The sequence below is a fragment of the Phalacrocorax aristotelis genome, unplaced genomic scaffold (assembly GCF_949628215.1).
Source record: "Phalacrocorax aristotelis unplaced genomic scaffold, bGulAri2.1 scaffold_80, whole genome shotgun sequence".
Taxonomy (NCBI): Eukaryota; Metazoa; Chordata; class Aves; order Suliformes; family Phalacrocoracidae; genus Phalacrocorax; species Phalacrocorax aristotelis.
This window is the reverse complement of record NW_027441280.1, coordinates 140,903-159,090: the sequence shown is the minus strand read 5'-3', so window position 1 is coordinate 159,090 and position 18,188 is coordinate 140,903. Positions and strand designations below refer to the sequence as shown.

The following is an 18,188-nucleotide window of genomic DNA, read 5'->3' as shown; positions in this document are numbered from 1 at the left end:
GTCACGTCTCTCTCGGGCTCCGCTCGGACATGTTCCCGCACTGGGACGGGCTCCCCGGGGTGACAAACAGCCCCGGTCCCTGGGGGCCCCGACTCTCCCCACCGGGCAGCCCTCGCGGCCGCACCTGCGGGGCACCCGCTGGAGACAGAGCCAGGAGCCTCCAGGCCGAGGGATGGCCCCTTACCTTCACCACGCTTAACGACCGGCAGGCATCTCTTGAGCATCACGAGACACTTAGACGACATCTGAAAAACAGAAATCCCAAACTATATTTCAGCACGTTAATAAAATAGCACAGAAGAAAATGGAGGAGCTCAGTCAGCATAAGGGGTAGGAAGGAAATTGAGCCGCAGCAAGATTCCAGGCAAACGGGTCACGTCAAAACACAACACATCCTTTAAAAGCTAGAGTGATTGGAACGCTTGAAAACGGTATTAAGACTAACCGATACCATTTTGAACAGATCCTTCGCGTAACACTGAACGCTCTGGCTGGTGCTGGAAAACGTCTCATCCCTTCCTTACAGCACCGCTGCGGGGAGATAACCCCGTGAGGCTGCGGGGCAAAGTTGTACCGGAACCGGAACCTCCGCTTACAGACCCACCGCAGCAGCTACAGCCCTCGCCCTGCCGCCGCACGTCTTGCTGCCTGGCTCCACGAAGCCTGAAGTGAAGCGTGTCAAACTTGAAAGAGTAACGTAAAAAATTAAGAATAAATCTCAGTAATTCACTTTGTGCTGAGAAGGCGGGCGCGTGTTTACGCACTTCCAATATGAGCGTCTAGGCTCTAAAAGCTTTCCATTTTCCTTCTGCGTTCATTCAACTCGCACAGCCGTTCACGCCCGCCATAAGATTATCTATCTCCAAAATACACAGCAGCAACGTGACTGGGGGGTTTTGGCGTGTTACGGAGTCGGGAGGGACGTCCGCCCGGCTGCCCCGCCCAAGAGATGCTGCTGAACTGCCAGGGAAACGCGCGTCGAAAGCGAGACTGAAATAAAGTACTTAAGAGCGCTCCCTCAAAATACCGGCAGGAAACACCCCCCCCACAACATTCAGTCGCCCCTCATTAAATATTTACAACAAATACCTACCTGCTTAAGTACACCTAACAAATCGTACCCTACATCTGCTTGGCAGTTACAGCTGAAAGAGCGCAAGTCACGTCGTAAATCAGACGATGTTAGCTTTTTTTTAAACTTTCATTTATGACAGAAGAATCGGTGAGTGAAGAGATCCCCGATACAGTTTTACTTTTTTGGGGGGGGGGGGAAAAATAATACCACAACAAAAAACCACACAAATCAAATCCCCAGTGTTGCAATACACGGGGCTACCAAGAAGGACCGGCAGACCTGCTAATGCGTTCGGCTGTACCGAAGCATGCAGGCGAACCGCATTTTATGGTATCTCGACTGTTACAACTGAGAACCCAAGCACTACCAATGCCATCAACCTTTGGAGTATGTGCTGTGCTTGGATCTCCGCAAGGACCATGGATTTTTTTGTCTTTAAAAAAAAGCAATACTTTGCAAGTCTTGTGCTGATGAGTTCTGCTGACAAAGACACTGTCTCTAAGATGCACTCTGATGGCAAGTTCATAGAATGCAACCTCACTGAATAAGAAATATCTCAATTCTTCAAAATCTCTTCCTAACAAAAGTCACACTGTGGGGCTTTCAGATGGGTCAGATTATGCATCCTTTCACAACAAGAAACACACCAGCTAACCAGGATATTCTTGCAGTGGCCAGGTGCCTCTTCATCATGTAAAAAAGGAAAAAACCCAGAGCCAGCAATAAGTATCACACAGGTCAACACAGATCTCTTCCAGAGCACCCCCCTCATCAAAACGAACATGCCCATCGGCTCACCTGCTCTGCACAGATTCCAGCATCACACCCCGCTTCCGTCATCGCTTGTGGCACCAAACGTATCAACACACAGTAAACTACCGTTACGCTCGTGAGAAATCACCGCCCCGTGACTTCCTCATTACTACCCAGCTCACTTCTAATGCTCATACGCCGTTCCAAAGACGGCCCACGTGTTACCTACAAAACTGAAGAGCTCGACGACGGACCACAGCATTCTCTGGTCTTAGATGCTGGCCGCTGCCCCACCTTCTCAGACCTCTCATAGGCGTGCGGCAGCAGCACTCCGAGCCTGCCAGCGGCACCTGCAAAAAGCCAAGCGAAAAGGCACCTCCTGAGATGCTGCCCGATGCCACAGCCTGCCCGCACCGATCCCCGTCTCGCACCCCTTTCCCTCGACAGCCTCCCACCCGGCCTACGTCACTTGCAGCTGAACACGGCACCTCGCCCGCCGTCCGTAACACCCAAACGACACGCGTTGCTTATAACTTCACCAGCAACACAACACCTCAGAAAAGAGCTGCTACTTCAGCCCACCAATCACCACTCGCCTTGCTCGACTTGCCTCCTTTGCTCATTGCTACGCTACTTCAAAACCAAAACAAAAGACAAACGCAAGGAGCAATGGAGTCATAGAGGCATCGGTCACATCTTCCCTCTATATACACCACGCACCGACTCACCCGCTTACATCGGTCCCCTCAGTTCCCCTCCGTCGCCCTGCACGACTCGTCCCTCGGCATCTCCAAAACCAATACGAAACAAGTCGCCTGGTTGCACAGCAGTACCTTAACTGTTCCTGAACACCGACTATAACCTGCCATTAAAAACAAACATATGACATCAAACATGAAGCCCTACGCACGTACAAGCTTGAACACCCTGCAGAGGTAATCTGCTCAGCTGAACTCTAGCTGCCTCTCCCAGATAGCCACGGTCACGGCCTCCGAGCCCACAAAACGTCACGGTGATTACGGTCCTTGCCTGCTGAGGAGGGCCACTCCATCCGAGATGACGGTACCACCTTTCCCCCAACAGCCTTAGCACAGCAACAGATGAACCCTAAGCTCTCATCGCTGTGCCACCTACCCGACTCTACACGGCCAGCAAGGCGGCTCCGAGCCAAACTCACAAAACGCACACACCAACGCTATGAGAAACACTACAAACCGCGCGCCTCCAAGACGAGAGAACGCTCTCGGCAAACACAGAGACAACTGGACGGAAGAGCTCGTCCAGCAACAAGACCTGCAGAACCCTGACAGGGATGCAAGGAGGCCCTAACGAGATCCAAAATGATTAGAAGAGCGTCAGGGCCCGTGACAAGAAGTTCCTCTCAAAACTGAGAGGGAGGAGGCACAAGAAGCCCAGCTACAAGACCTAAGAACGTAAGGATGCAGGGAAGAAATCACGCTCCCTGAAAACAGACAGCGACAGAGCAGAGCTGTTCACGCATCTGGGAACGACGCCGCAGACGACAACTGCCCAGAAACTCCTCAAACATCAGAGCGATCCACGCTTTAAACTGTAACGCAAAAAGAAGCACCCGATGGGCGCCGGCCCCACAATTAGGACCTTGCCAGCCCCTAGGGATAGCGCTGTGCTCCTGAGAGCAAAGAGAACAAAGTCACCAGCCCCATGCGCCCCCTCACTGCGACCCAGCTCGCCTGAAATGCTCCTCAAATAGCCTTCGGTCGCATCTTCCCTTTAATCCCGCACACGGACCCGCTGCCTTAGTGTGCTCTACTCAGCTCTGCTCCATCACCCTGCACAGCTCCATCTTCATCCTCTGCAAGAACAGCATGATAGAACAAGTCACCTGGACGCACAGCAACAGCTTAACCATTCCACAGGTCTTGCTTCCACGTAGGAATACCATCTAGAGCCCAACTACTGCATGCCATTAAAGGAAATACCTTCAATCAAATGTTAAGCCCCACGCACGTACAAGCTTGAACAGCTGAGAGGTGCCCTCTGCTCAGCTAGCACTCTAGCTGCCTCTCCCAGGCAGCTACGGTCATCCCCTCGGCACCCACAAAACACCCCGGAAATTACCATCCTCGCCCGCTGCCAACGGCCACTCGCTCCGACGAGGGTTGTACGGGCGTTGCCAAAACAGTCTATGCATATTAACATTAACCATATACTCTTATTGCTATTCTTTCCTCCGCTCTACCATTGCTACACCCCCAGGCGGAGCAGCTCTGACACAGGCATCGACATGCACGGACCGACACCGCTCACAAATACTACAAGCGACGCGATCGAGGCACCTAAGAAAACTCTCACCGAGACGACGGACTTCCGGCCCAGAGATGCCACCGGGCGAGAAGATCTATACGGCAGCGAGGAAGAAGCTATAGCATCCGCAGAGAAGTCACCTACCATCATCACCTGCAATAAAACCATATACCCACAACTAGGACGACGTACGAGCGACAAGCCACTCTTAAAGACCTCAGAACGTTCAGGTGCAGGGAACAGGTCCCAGAAAAGGGCTCTGCGTATTCAGACTGCTCCTCAGCAGCAGTATCGAGGCCGCCTTAATCACCGCTGCAAAAAGATGACCTTCTATAAAGGTCTAATATTTCAGACACAAGACAAATCTATGCAGTAGACTTAAAATGCGAGAAAGGAAGCTCTCGGTTACCATTATGCCGATGAGCCAGGGCTTGCAAAACCCTCAATATTGCTACCTAGGTGCCTGCTCAGCACGGAGAACAACAGACACATCGAGACCCGAGTACAGTAAGGAACAAAGACAGACTACAAAATCCACACAACAGCACAAGCACAGGCAGGAACTCCCCCTGCCTGGCAGATGCTTCTGTTTTGCAGAAAGGACACCACAACCTCTCTCGGCCCAAACGTGTCCGGTCTCTGAACGGTACCCTCCGCTGATTTTACAACCCCTGCCTGCCCCACCTGCGCTTCCCCCAACCGACCGGCCACCCGCACAAAGACCGCATCGGCCCCTCAGCTTCCCTTCCAAATCTGGGGGCTCAAAAGCCATCCTTTAAAAAGGCCACACAGGCTACGTAGGATGGGGCTGCGGTCACACGGATACTCTTCATCTCCAAACGTGCGGTGCCATCACTCAGCATCGCACCACTCAACGCCGGCCACTTCCGCAACAACAGCCTCCTCGGAAGCGCCGTGAACTTCCGCTCCCCCACGCTCTAATGAGGCTGGATGTCGTGGCCGCCGCCACCTACGGTGCCTAGAGAACCAGAGAGACAAGGCGACCCCTGCGCCTGGAAGCGGCCGCCCGCTCACAAACAATTCCACACCTCAAAAATAACAGCTGCTACGGCTCCCTGTTCATCGCTCACCTTGCCCAACGAGCTCGGGGCAGACATCCCGCTTTGCATATAGTTTTGTGAGTCCCTTCATTAACTAGTCACATAGGTGCTCACACTGCACGACCCCTCCGTTGTCACGTGCTGACCTACCTTCTCACGATGCTCTGTTCGCCCCCTCCCTTCCGTGTCCGGCTCCCTACCGCGCATCTGCACCAACAGCCACATTCCAGACTCATCCTTTCCCCTACCGTGCCAACACGGCTCCGCTCACCTCCCAATCCGTGCCTCCCGGGTCAGTGGCCACGTCAGGTGCCTGCTCGCATTCTCGGTCCGTCCCCGATGGCTGGGGAACCGTCACCTTCAATGCCGGGCCCACTTCTGGGGAAATACGGAGAGGCACACAGATGTTGGACACTGCTTTCCAAAATCAAGAGCTCACCACGCAAAACAAACTAACAAATCCTTTTGACCGACTTGTTCGGCAACACAGAGACCCCAAAGGCAGAAATCCCAGACGAGTGACCTCACAGCCCGCCCCGTCACAGCACACGACGCCATCTGCTCGCCTTTGCCGTCACGCCTCGCTCGACTGTCCTGCTTAACCCTCGACCTGTTACTTAAACTGCAAGAAAAAGTCAAACCACGCAACACACAAAAATCACAGTTCGTGTCAGATGACTCAAGCACAGGCGGACACCGATAGGGCAAATGCCAAAAGCAATACGGGAAGCAAACAGGCGTGGCTGGTGTAGCGACACACTCTCCTTTTGTAGGTAACTCACTCCTGAGCGACTCCATGAACAGCCGCGTGGAGAACCTCTCGGCAGACAGCACGCTCGAGTGGCCGTGCTGACACATACGGGGAAGGAGACTGGGCTACCGGAGGCTGCTTGCACACAGAACACGACCATTAGCTAACACTTAAACACCCCTTTCCCAACCATTCCCCGGTACCAAGACTTCAAAAACCCCTCCTCTCCTCCTGAACTGTCAGGGAAGGAACCTCACTCCTTCCCGACAGCTCCTGCCCTGTATTTGCACCCCTAAAGCCCCTCTGTCAGCCGCTCCTCGGGAGCCGCCCTTCCCACCTCTGCCCCGCGTTCTGCGAGCACCTCCCACCTTCCGGCTTCCCGCAGACTCCGTGCTCTCTACAGGCCCACAAAATAACAGAAGCCCTGATGCTTATAATCTACAAGGGACCTGCCGCAAGCTGCAAAGGTTCTCGGGACAACGTGGTACTCTGCGGGCGATCGGGAAAGGCGACGAGCAGTCCCGTACACCGACACACACTATGCGTTACGTCCCTGCTGCTTTCTGAAGGAAGGCTAGAGCTCCATATACAGATGTGTACAACACACTCACCCTAACCCCTACCGCAGCATCTCACCATCAGTCCTATTGAGAGATAACGTCAACAACTTGCACAACACAGGCAAAACTGGTGGAAAAAATATAAGGTTCTACCTTCAGTCAAGTCAAAATTCCTGGAAAACAAGACAAAACAAACAAAAAACCTACCACACACAAAAAAACCCAACAAACCACAAACAAAAAAACCCAGACAAAACCATAACACCCCCACAAAACCAAATAATCCAAAACACACTATTAGACCATCTTGCTACCCCTGAACACCCAACAAAAACTTACTGACCCAAGGGAAAACAAAAGCTCGTACAAGTGTACTTCCTAATATATATCTGCTGCTCAACTTTGACTGCTCCTTAATCTCTTACCTCAACCAGAAACCTCCCCATCTCTGAATGTCAAAACACACCTACCCAAAGAGCTTAGACAGCTCAAAACCTGCAACCAACTCAAGGAACAGTACCAGAGAAGCCCAGGAGCAGAATGAGCCTCCTGAAAAAAGGCTGGGGCTCATCTACCCCAGCGGAATGGCAAAGCAGAACGAAATCTTTTAAGAACCCCTTCTCAAAAAATATCTCTGGTTATAAAGTAAATCATTTATTGTAAAGCCATCAACCATTCGGAGTCACCTCAACGCTCTCTCTCGCTCAGTCCCTTAACAGAACTAGATCAGTCTCAAAGGACAAAAAACACGAAAAGAAACGTGGAAATACGCAAGCGTATCGGGAACCGTATGAAGCAGCTAAATTAACACCTCAGTAGCTGGGGCAAAACTAAATTGTAAAGGACAACAAAAAAACACCCCAGGAGACACATGGATTAAAACAGATGAAGGCTCTCTCTTCTCGCAGAAGCTCAAGAAGAGACCTGAGCCAACGGTACACAGCTCTGGGGTATCGGATACCGAAAAGAAACATACTCGAGACAGAAAACAGACTGCTGTGGAGCACAAAGGTGGCTTTGGCAAAGGTTCTGCCGGGACAAGAGTCACAGTTACAGGGAACGGACAGCGGCCGGCAGGGGAAACGCCGTCGGCGTGGAGGGGCCAGCGGGGGAAATGCCGCCCTCAGCTAACGCTGCGCTATCAAGCCTTAAGCGAAAACTGCAGAGTAGTTACAGGAGACGGGCATAAGATGGATGCTGAATATCACTTGATGGTCACAAAATCTCATGGGGATGGGCACCACGTAGCCTCACGGACACCCCTTAGACCCAAACGCTTAACGAAAGACGCTTCTTGCCAAAACACAAGCTCGACGAGGAAAAGCCAAAGCTGATGCGGGGGCAACTACTAAAATCTCAGTACGTGAGCAGGCATTACTTAAGATGGTGCGGTGGTTCTGCTGGGTCCGTCCAACCTGAGCAACGGGTTCTAACGCCTGTCCAGCAGCGTCCATGGTCTCTCTCACGGCCTCCCACATCAGAAACCTCCCCTGCCCAGGACCGCGTTTTGCATGTTCCACCCCTCCCCATCCCCGCAATGAAAATCAAACACAACAAATAAGCAGTCTACTTCATCTTCTTGGCCTCCAAAAGAAGCTTCCTTCCTCTGCTGAGCGTCGACACCAACATCCTCGTGCCGTTCCTCAAAAGCAAGCTGGTCCTCGGGTGCCCGTACTGCCAAAAGAAGACAAAACGATTATGCTCTTATAACGAGCTCCATCATCCTCTCCTCCTTCAGGAAATCGAGTCCCGATTGCTACATACCAGAAGTTTGTGCAGTAGATGGCCGAGGCCAGCCCCGTAAATGAAGCACTCTGTGACCCTGCTTTCTCTTTTGGCCACAGCACCCGCCACTGGGGAGCCCCAAACCCCTTCGTGACTCCCTACGAAAACCAGATACAACTAGTTCAAAACATCTGGCAGGTGAGAGATGACCGACAAACACGTACAGCCCACCTTACCCTCAAACCAGCCAGAGAGCTGACTTCCTCCCCCACTGAACTCTCATCTTCGACAAATTCACCAAACAGAACAATGTTTACACTGAACAGAACAAAACCCTTACCCTCTGACACTCTGAAACGGGTTTGTGCACCCACAAAATATATATATTCATGCTACCGACCCACGTACCACACTTCCTCAGGGTCAGCCCCACAAAGACAGGAGAACGCCCAATGCTCTCTCCATGGATACCCCGATGCTCCGCTCCCTTCTTTGCTGCTCCTGTCACGGGAAAACGCTGGGAATAAAAAAAGGTTCAGAGAAGCAAAACAATAAACAATAGGGAGAGGGACCAGCGCAAAGGAATAGAGAGAGGAAGAGACGAACAGGAAGGACAGACAACCCCATCCTGAGCACAGCCTCTGGGAGAGGGAAAGAGGAAACAGCAACCGTTATTACCGCAGATCAACCCTGACCAAAGCCTCCTTCCACAGGGGCTTCTGGACACACCGCTCCTTCCCCGCGCTACTGCTACGGGCCCCTGCGCCGAGGGGGAATCCAGTGCAGGCAGAGAGAGGCAGAGAAAAGTAGCCACAGGCTACAGGACAGAGAGAGGGAGGACTGAAAAGACAGGGAGGCAGGGAGCCACTCAGAGCGAGATGGAGAAAGAAGGTGCGGGGGGGTGCAAAAAAAAAAAAACAAAAAAACAAACAAACAAAAAAAAATTTTGCAGCAGGTAAGGAAAGAGACGGGGCCGGGGGAGAGACAGGGAGGGCCCAGGACGCACAAGAGAGGCAACGGGGCCCCAGTGGCCCAGGACTCACCGCGACTCTCGCTCTCAGCGCTGCTGGCACAATTTAGCCGTTCAGATGCTTCTTTCCCCTCCTCTCCTCCCTGCCTCTTCTGCAGCTCCAGACTCTAGGCCGACCTCCACCTAAAGAGGATACGTGGGTGTCTTACCGCTCTTACGAGATGAGGCTTCCTCGGCACGTAGCCTAGCTCGCTCGTGCACTACACGCCCGTACCCAACTCCGGGTTACGCGTACGGACCCTGCGGTGCACGTTGGTGGCCTGGCCCGGCCCGCTGCGGGCTATGAAGGGGGATCCTTCCTCCCTCACCTGCAGGGACAGGCTCTCTCTTGCCTGCAGCAGGAAGGCAGCTGGCAGCCAGAGCGCCTTCAGTTTCTTCTGCTTTACCTTTCGTTGGCGTCTCCAGCTTCAGCCGAGGCAGCTCCTGTCCACAGCCGGGAAGGGCTCTGTGTGTCCCTTTTCGCCCCGGCGCCGCGAGGATGGCAAAGCCGGGCAGAGAGAAGCCACGCAAGCCTGAGACGGCCGCAGTCGACGGCGTCCCCGGGGGAAGGACAGACAACCACGTCCTCAGCACGGTCTCTGGGAGAGGGAAAGAAGAAACAGCGACCGTCATTACCGTCGATCGACCCTGACCAAAGCCCCTCCTTGCGCAGGGGCTTCTGGACACAGCGCCCCTTCCCCGCGCTACTGCTACGGGCCCCTGCGCCGAGGGGGAATCCAGTGCGCTTGAGGGCCGGCTCGCTGCCTTCACGACAGGGCCTGGGGGCGGCCAAGGGCTACGCAGCACGCTTCAGGGGAGGTGCCGGGGCTGGGGGCAGGCGCACGGGGCAAGGGGGGGGCAAGGGGAGGCTGAGCGGGAGGCTGAGCGGGAGCTCCGGCGAGCCGGGGAGGCGGCCATCATCTGCGCCCTGGGCAGGGGGAAAAGGTCCTCCTCCTTTCCCTCTTCCCTTCTGTCAGCTCCCGGGGAACTCACCGCTTCTCGGGGAGCGGCCGCACCCGCAAGCCCCCAGAAATCAACATGAATCCAACCCCAAAAATACACCGCGCCTACCGTACGCGGCACGGCCGCCCGGCACCCGAGCGCCGGAAGACCGCGCCTCCTGCCACGCCCCGGCGAACCACGTGACAGCGCCGGCAGCCACTGCGCCTGGACTACACCTCCCGGCATGCTCTGCGCCACAACACGGCCGCCCGGCAGCCGCGCGCCGCAAGGACTACACCTCCCGGCACGCTCTGCGCCACAACACGGCCGCCCGGCAGCCGCGCGCCGCAAGGACTACACCTCCCGGCATGCTCTGCGCCACAACACGGCCGCCCGGCAGCCGCGCGCCGCAAGGACTACACCTCCCGGCACGCTCTGCGGCACAACACGGCCGCACGGCCAGCCTCCAGGCGCACCACCACAGCTCCCGGCACGCCGCCAGCCCGCCCTCCCCGCTCTCGGACCCTGCGGGCCACCGTCCCGGCCGCCGATGCACCCGGAAGCCCCACCGAGCCCTCAGCACAGCCTCGCTCTCCCCACCGCCCGCTCCGACCCGGCGCTGCCCCGCCGCAGCCCTCCTCGGGGCTTGACCCGGGACGCAGCGCTCCACCACCCAGCCCCCGCTCACCTCCTCCCTCGCTACAGTCGCAGCCCACTGACGCTCGGCCACAGCTCCGCTCCGCTCCGCCCTCGGCTCACACTGGCCCCCCGGAGCCGGGCACCACCCCTTTTCCAGGGAGGAGCCAGCACCGTCAGCCCCACCGCCCGCACCTGGGGCTCCTCCATCCAGACCCCGCCATCAGCTGAGGCGCAGCAGCAACGGGGGGCGCCCTCCCCTCACCCCCACAGTGCACCACCTCCTCCCCTGGGCTCCATCACAGCCCCTTGCCCCACGCAAAGGCAGCGCAAACGCAGCCCTGAGGGCAAAGGAGAGGGCAGGTGTTTGTGCAGGCGCGCACGTAACAAGTCCCAGGAGCCATTCGTGGGTCAGGGTCCCCAACGCTCCCCCCCTGCCCCAAGGCCACCTCGGCCGCCGTTGCCGCAGCCGCACGGAGCTGGTGTTGGCTGCGATAGTGCTCATTTTCTCCACAGTAGCTAGGAAGGGATACGTTTTGGATTTATGCTCAAAACACCGTTAATAATGTAGAGATGTTTTGGTTCTTGCTGAGCACTGCTTCCACAGTCAGGGCCTCTTCTGGTTCTCTCAGTGCCCCACCAGCAAGTAGGCTGGGAGAGGACACAGCTGGGAAAGCTTTCCCAGCTAACTGACCAAAGGGATATTCCATACCATTTGACATCACGCTCAGCACACGCAGCTGGGGGAAGAAGGGGGAGTCCTTGGGGGCTACGGCATTTCTCTTCCTAACTAACCGTTACACATGACAGAGCCCTGCTTTCCCAGAGGTGGCTCAACACCTGCCCGCCGAAAAGGAGGAGTGAATTAATTCCTTGCTTTGCTTCCACGCACAGCTTTTGCTTTACCTATTAAACAGCCTTGATCTCAACCCATGATTTTTCTCACTCTTACCCTTCCAGCTCTCTCCCCCAGCCCACTGAGGGTGGAGCGAGCAAGCAGCTCCCTGGTGCAGAGTTGCCAGCTGAGGCTAAGCCACGGCACGCGCTTGTCCCGGTTTGGCAGGGAACGGACCGTCCGTCGCCTGGCTCCTGGGGCGACGGGCTGCTGGGCAGAGGGGGAGGCCACCAAAGGTGAGGAGCAGGGCACGGGACAGTAGGAAGAGAGAAGAGAAGAGCGGCATCCGGCTGGACGGGGGCGGGGGGGACGTGTGTGCGTGTAGTGAGAAGGCACGAGGCAGGGAACAGGACGGCCAGAGAAGGACAGGGAGCCTGACGGAGGTGGAGATAAAAGCAGCAGAGAGAGGGGAAGAGAGGCAGCAGAAAGAGGGAAGAGCAGGACACAGACCAACAAAGAAGGAAGAGGAGCAGGCTGGAGACGCACAAAGAACCTGGGGCAGGCAGCACGACAGCGAGGGAGGAAAGAAGAATAGGGGCAGGAAGCTGGACCGAGCGCGATGGAGAAAGACAAGATAAGCGACAAGAACAGGGCAGAAAGGGAAGAATGAAGCCACGGGGACAGGGAGCCGAGACAGCCAACGACGGAGGGAAGGGGCCGGGGAGGGAACACCACAAAACAAACCACGGGGCTACGTGGTACAGAGCACGAGAAGGCAGAGAATTAACAATTAGGGACAGGGAGCCAGAAAAACAACAACAAAACAACACCCAAAACAAAGGGAGATGGGGAGCAAAAGGAATCGCAATGCGTACAGAAAGAAGAGAGAAACAATTCTAAAAGAGGGTCACGGGGAAGCCAGAGACAGCAAGATGGAGAAAGGACAAAAGCTACAGGCTACAGGGCAGAGAGGGAAGAATTAATGAATAGACACAGAGAGCTGGGCAGAAAGAGGTGGAGAAAGGCTGACGATCACACGGCCAACAGGGAAGAGAGAAGAGAGGGAGGAATTTTAAAAACAGGGGCAAGAAGCCAGAGAGAGGGAGAGAGAGGCAACACTAAAATGGGGACAAGCCACAGGGCGGCGAGGAGGGAACCGATGAATAAGAACAGGAGACCAAAGAGAACACAACGTAGAATGGAAAAAAGGAACAGCGGCCCAACAGGGAAGGAGGAATTAAAGATCAGGCACTGGGAGGCAGACAGAGACAAACGAAGAAACAAGTGGGAAAAAAAAAAACAAAACCAAAAACACAACAACAGCAATGGGCTACAAAGACAGAGAGAGAGGGAAGAAAGAAAACATAGCAGCAAGGAGCTGGACAGAGAGAGATGAGGACAAACAAATAGCATGGGTCTACGTGACAGAGAACGTGGAATTAGAACACAGAGAGAGGGAGCCGGACAGAGAGAGAGGCCGAGAGAAAAATCTAGACGGGCTACAGCGGGCAGAGGCAGGAATTAAAACCTAGGGACAGGGAGCTGGACAGAGAGAGACGGAGGTCACAGGGAACAGCGGCGGGTGCAGGAAGAACAGGAATTCATGAACAGGGAAAGGGAGCTGGACAGAGAAGAACTCAGAAAGGCAAGAACAGTAGCAGGGTACAGAGCAGACGAATTAAAAAGCGCGGCGGGAGCGTTGAGGCAGACAGAGAGATTAAGAAAAAAGCCACGGGCTACGTGGCAAAGCAGGAGGAATTCAGAAACGGGGATGGCAACCAAGGGAGAGTGAGCTGCTGAAGGATAACGGGCATTCCAAGTGAGGGACGGGGAGCTGGGAAAAGCGAGGCAGAGAAAAACAGAATCACAGAGAGAATCACACAAAGCCAAAAAAGAAGAAACTGAACAACAGGAACAGGTGTAACCAAAGCGATGAAATCAGCCAACCAGAGACGGTGTTCCATTACGGGAACATGGAGCGTACGAATCAGCGCACCTGTTGATCTGCATTTTAGTCCCTAGGCGATCGTTAACGTCAGCAGAACAACAGACAACGTGCTTCTGTCAGAAAAGGACGACAAAACGCGGTTTCGTGGAGCGGACTGAGAGAACTAGCCAAGACTGCCAAGATTAACAGCCAAGAAGGTAAAAGGCAATTCTGGCAGGGGGAGATCGCGACCACCGACTCACGGACCACCACCGAGCCTGCGCAGCGATTTACATACGGAACGAGCAAGTTTGTACCGATCAGCAGACAGGACAATAATGAATACGTATGAATACGTAAAATTTTGATCTACAAATTGAACGGGAAAGGTGCGTGAGGTACGCACGCCAGGAGGAGCGATCCCCCGTGCATCCGGCGCCGTGAATAAAGAATGCCTGCTCTTTAATACTAAATTGGTCTTGAGGAGTTGTTTCCGATTTTACCGCGTTTTTCGGTAACACAGGGAGTCAGACCGAGAGAGCCAGAGAAAGACAAAAATACCGACAGGCTACAGGACAGAGCAGGAGGAGTAAAAAAATAAAAACGGAGCCAGAGCCAGGCAGAGAGAGGCGGAGAAAGAACAAGTAGCCACAGGCTACAGGACAGAGAGAGGGAGGACTGAAAAGACGGGGAGGCAGGGAGCCACTCAGAGCGAGACGGAGAAAGAAGGTGCGGGGGGGGGCGCAAAAAAAAAATAATTTTGCAGCAGGTAAGGAAAGAGAGGGGGCCGGGGGAGAGACAGGGAGGGCCCAGGACGTACAAGAGAGGCAACGGGGCCCCAGTGGCCCAGGACTCACCGCGACTCTCGCTCTCAGCGCTGCTGGCACAATTTAGCCGTTCACATGCTTCTTTCCCCTCCTCTCCTCCCTGCCTCTTCTGCAGCTCCAGACTCTAGGCCGACCTCCACCTGAAGAGAACACGGGGGTGTCTTACAGCTCTTACGAGATGAGGCTTCCTAGGCACGTAGCCTAGCTCGCTCGTGCACTACACGCCCGTACCGAACTGCGGGTTCCAACTGTGGGAAGAAGGGGGAGTCCTTGGGGGCTACGGCATTTCTCTTCCTAAGTAACCGTTACACATGACAGAGCCCTGCTTTCCCAGAAACAGCTCAACACCTGCCCGCCGAAAAGGAGGAGCGAATTAATTCCTTGCTTTGCTTCCACGCACAGCTTTTGCTTTACCTATTAAACCGTCTTGATCTCAACCCATGATTTTTCTCACTTTTACCCTTCCAGCTCTCTCCCCCAGCCCACTGAGGGTGGAGCGAGCAAGCAGCTCCCTGGTGCAGAGTTGCCAGCTGAGGCTAAGCCACGGCACGCGCTTGTCCCGGTTTGGCAGGGAACGGACCGTCCGTCGCCTGGCTCCTGGAGCGACGGGCTGCTGGGCAGAGGGGGAGGCCACCAAAGGTGAGGAGCAGGGCACAGGACAGTAGGAGGAGAGAAGAGCAGCATCCGGCTGGACGGGGGCGGGGGGGGGGCGTGTGTGCGTGTAGTGAGAAGGCACGAGGCAGGGAACAGGATGGCCAGAGGAGGACAGGGAGCCTGACGGAGGTGGAGATAAAAGCAGCAGAGAGAGGGGAAGAGCAGGACACAGACCAACAAAGAAGGAAGAGGAGCAGGCTGGAGACGCACAAAGAACCTGGGGCAGGCAGCACGACAGCGAGGGAGGAAAGAAGAACAGGGGCAGGAAGCTGGACCGAGCGAGATGGAGACAGACAAGATAAGCGACAAGAACAGGGCAGAAAGGGAAGAATGAAGTCACGGGGACAGGGAGCCGAGACGGCCAACGACGGAGGGAAGGGGCCGGGGAGGGAACACCACAAAACAAACCACGGGGCTACGTGGTACAGAGCACGAGAAGGCAGAGAATTAAGAATTAGGGACAGGGAGCCAGAAAAACAACAACAAAACAACACCCAAAACAAAGGGAGATGGGGAGCAAAAGGAATCGCAATGCGTACAGAAAGAAGAGAGAAACAATTCTAAAAGAGGGTCACGGGGAAGCCAGAGACAGCAAGATGGAGAAAGGACAAAAGCTACAGGCTACAGGGCAGAGAGGGAAGAATTAATGAATAGACGCAGAGAGCTGGGCAGAAAGAGGTGGAGAAAGGCTGACGATCACACGGCCAACAGGGAAGAGAGAAGAGAGGGAGGAATTTTAAAAACAGGGGCAAGAAGCCAGAGAGAGGGAGAGAGAGGCAACAATAAATGGGGACAAGCCACAGGGCAGCGAGGAGGGAACCGATGAATAAGAACAGGAGACCAAAGAGAACACAACGTAGAATGGAAAAAAGGAACAGCGGCCCAACAGGGAAGGAGGAATTAAAGATCAGGCACTGGGAGGCAGACAGAGACACATGAAGAAACAAGTGGGAAAAAAAAAAAAAACAACAACGGCAACGGGCTACAAAGACAGACAGAGAGGGAAGAAATAAAACATCGCAGCAAGGAGCTGGACAGAGAGAGATGAGGACAAACAAATAGCACGGGTCTACGTGACAGAGAACGTGGAATTAGAACACAGAGAGAGGGAGCCGGACAGAGAGAGAGGCCGAGAGAAAAACCTAGACGGGCTACAGCGGGCAGAGGCAGGGATTAAAACCTAGGGACAGGGAGCTGGACAGAGAGAGACGGAGGTCACAGGGAACAGCGGTGGCTGCAGGAAGAACAGGAATCCACAAATAGGGAAAGGGAGCTCGACAGAGAAGAACTCAGAAAGGCAAGAACAGTAGCAGGGTGCAGAGCAGAGCAGACGAATGAAAAAGCGCGGGGGGAGCGTTGAGGCAGACAGAGAGAGATTAAGAAAAAAGTCACGGGCTACGTGGCAAAGCAGGAGGAATTCAGAAACGGGGATGGCAACCAAGGGAGAGTGAGCTGCTGAAGGACAACGGGCATTCCAAGTGAGGGACGGGGAGCTGGGAAAAGCGAGGCAGAGAAAAACAGAATCACAGAGAGAATCACACAAAGCCAAAAAAGAAGAAACTGAACAACAGGAACAGGTGTAACCAAAGCGATGAAATCAGCCAACCAGAGACGGTGTTCCATTACGGGAACATGGAGCGTACGAATCAGCGCACCTGTTGATCTGCATTTTAGTCCCTAGGCGATCGTTAACGTCAGCAGAACAACAGACAACGTGCTTCTGTCAGAAAAGGACGACAAAACGCGGTTTCGTGGAGCGGACTGAGAGAACTAGCCAAGACTGCCAAGATTAACAGCCAAGAAGGTAAAAGGCAATTCTGGCAGGGGGAGATCGCGACCACCGACTCACGGACCACCACCGAGCCTGCGCAGCGATTTACATACGGAACGAGCAAGTTTGTACCGATCAGCAGACAGGACAATAATGAATACGTATGAATACGTAAAATTTTGATCTACAAATTGAACGGGAAAGGTGCGTGAGGTACGCACGCCAGGAGGAGCGATCCCCCGTGCATCCGGCGCCGTGAATAAAGAATGCCTGCTCTTTAATACTAAATTGGTCTTGAGGAGTTGTTTCCGATTTTACCGCGTTTTTCGGTAACACAGGGAGTCAGACCGAGAGAGCCAGAGAAAGACAAAAATACCGACAGGCTACAGGACAGAGCAGGAGGAGTAAAAAAATAAAAACGGAGCCAGAGCCAGGCAGAGAGAGGCGGAGAAAGAACAAGTAGCCACAGGCTACAGGACAGAGAGAGGGAGGACTGAAAAGACGGGGAGGCAGGGAGCCACTCAGAGCGAGACGGAGAAAGAAGGTGCGGGGGGGGCGCAAAAAAAAAATAATTTTGCAGCAGGTAAGGAAAGAGAGGGGGCCGGGGGAGAGACAGGGAGGGCCCAGGACGTACAAGAGAGGCAACGGGGCCCCACTGGCCCAGGACTCACCGCGACTCTCGCTCTCAGCGCTGCTGGCACAATTTAGCCGTTCACATGCTTCTTTCCCCTCCTCTCCTCCCTGCCTCTTCTGCAGCTCCAGACTCTAGGCCGACCTCCACCTGAAGAGAACACGGGGGTGTCTTACAGCTCTTACGAGATGAGGCTTCCTAGGCACGTAGCCTAGCTCGCTCGTGCACTACACGCCCGTACCGAACTGCGGGTTCCAACTGTGGGAAGAAGGGGGAGTCCTTGGGGGCTACGGCATTTCTCTTCCTAACTAACCGTTACACATGACAGAGCCCTGCTTTCCCAGAAACAGCTCAACACCTGCCCGCCGAAAAGGAGGAGCGAATTAATTCCTTGCTTTGCTTCCACGCACAGCTTTTGCTTTACCTATTAAACCGTCTTGATCTCAACCCATGATTTTTCTCACTTTTACCCTTCCAGCTCTCTCCCCCAGCCCACTGAGGGTGGAGCGAGCAAGCAGCTCCCTGGTGCAGAGTTGCCAGCTGAGGCTAAGCCACGGCACGCGCTTGTCCCGGTTTGGCAGGGAACGGACCGTCCGTCGCCTGGCTCCTGGAGCGACGGGCTGCTGGGCAGAGGGGGAGGCCACCAAAGGTGAGGAGCAGGGCACAGGACAGTAGGAGGAGAGAAGAGCAGCATCCGGCTGGACGGGGGCGGGGGGGGCGTGTGTGCGTGTAGTGAGAAGGCACG

At 54.8% G+C, this 18,188-nt stretch overlaps 1 long non-coding RNA gene across 1 annotated transcript; it reads right to left on the bottom strand.

Annotated features, from left to right (window-relative positions):
• Positions 1 to 1,236: 1,236 nt before the first annotated feature.
• Positions 1,237 to 8,728, bottom strand: LOC142051235 (uncharacterized). Its single transcript, XR_012658366.1, has 6 exons — positions 8,620 to 8,728; positions 8,251 to 8,369; positions 8,057 to 8,160; positions 5,447 to 5,553; positions 2,557 to 2,690; positions 1,237 to 2,178 (listed from the first exon to the last, which is right to left on the bottom strand). It is a non-coding gene; the product is annotated as an uncharacterized LOC142051235 (long non-coding RNA).
• Positions 8,729 to 18,188: the final 9,460 nt, after the last annotated feature.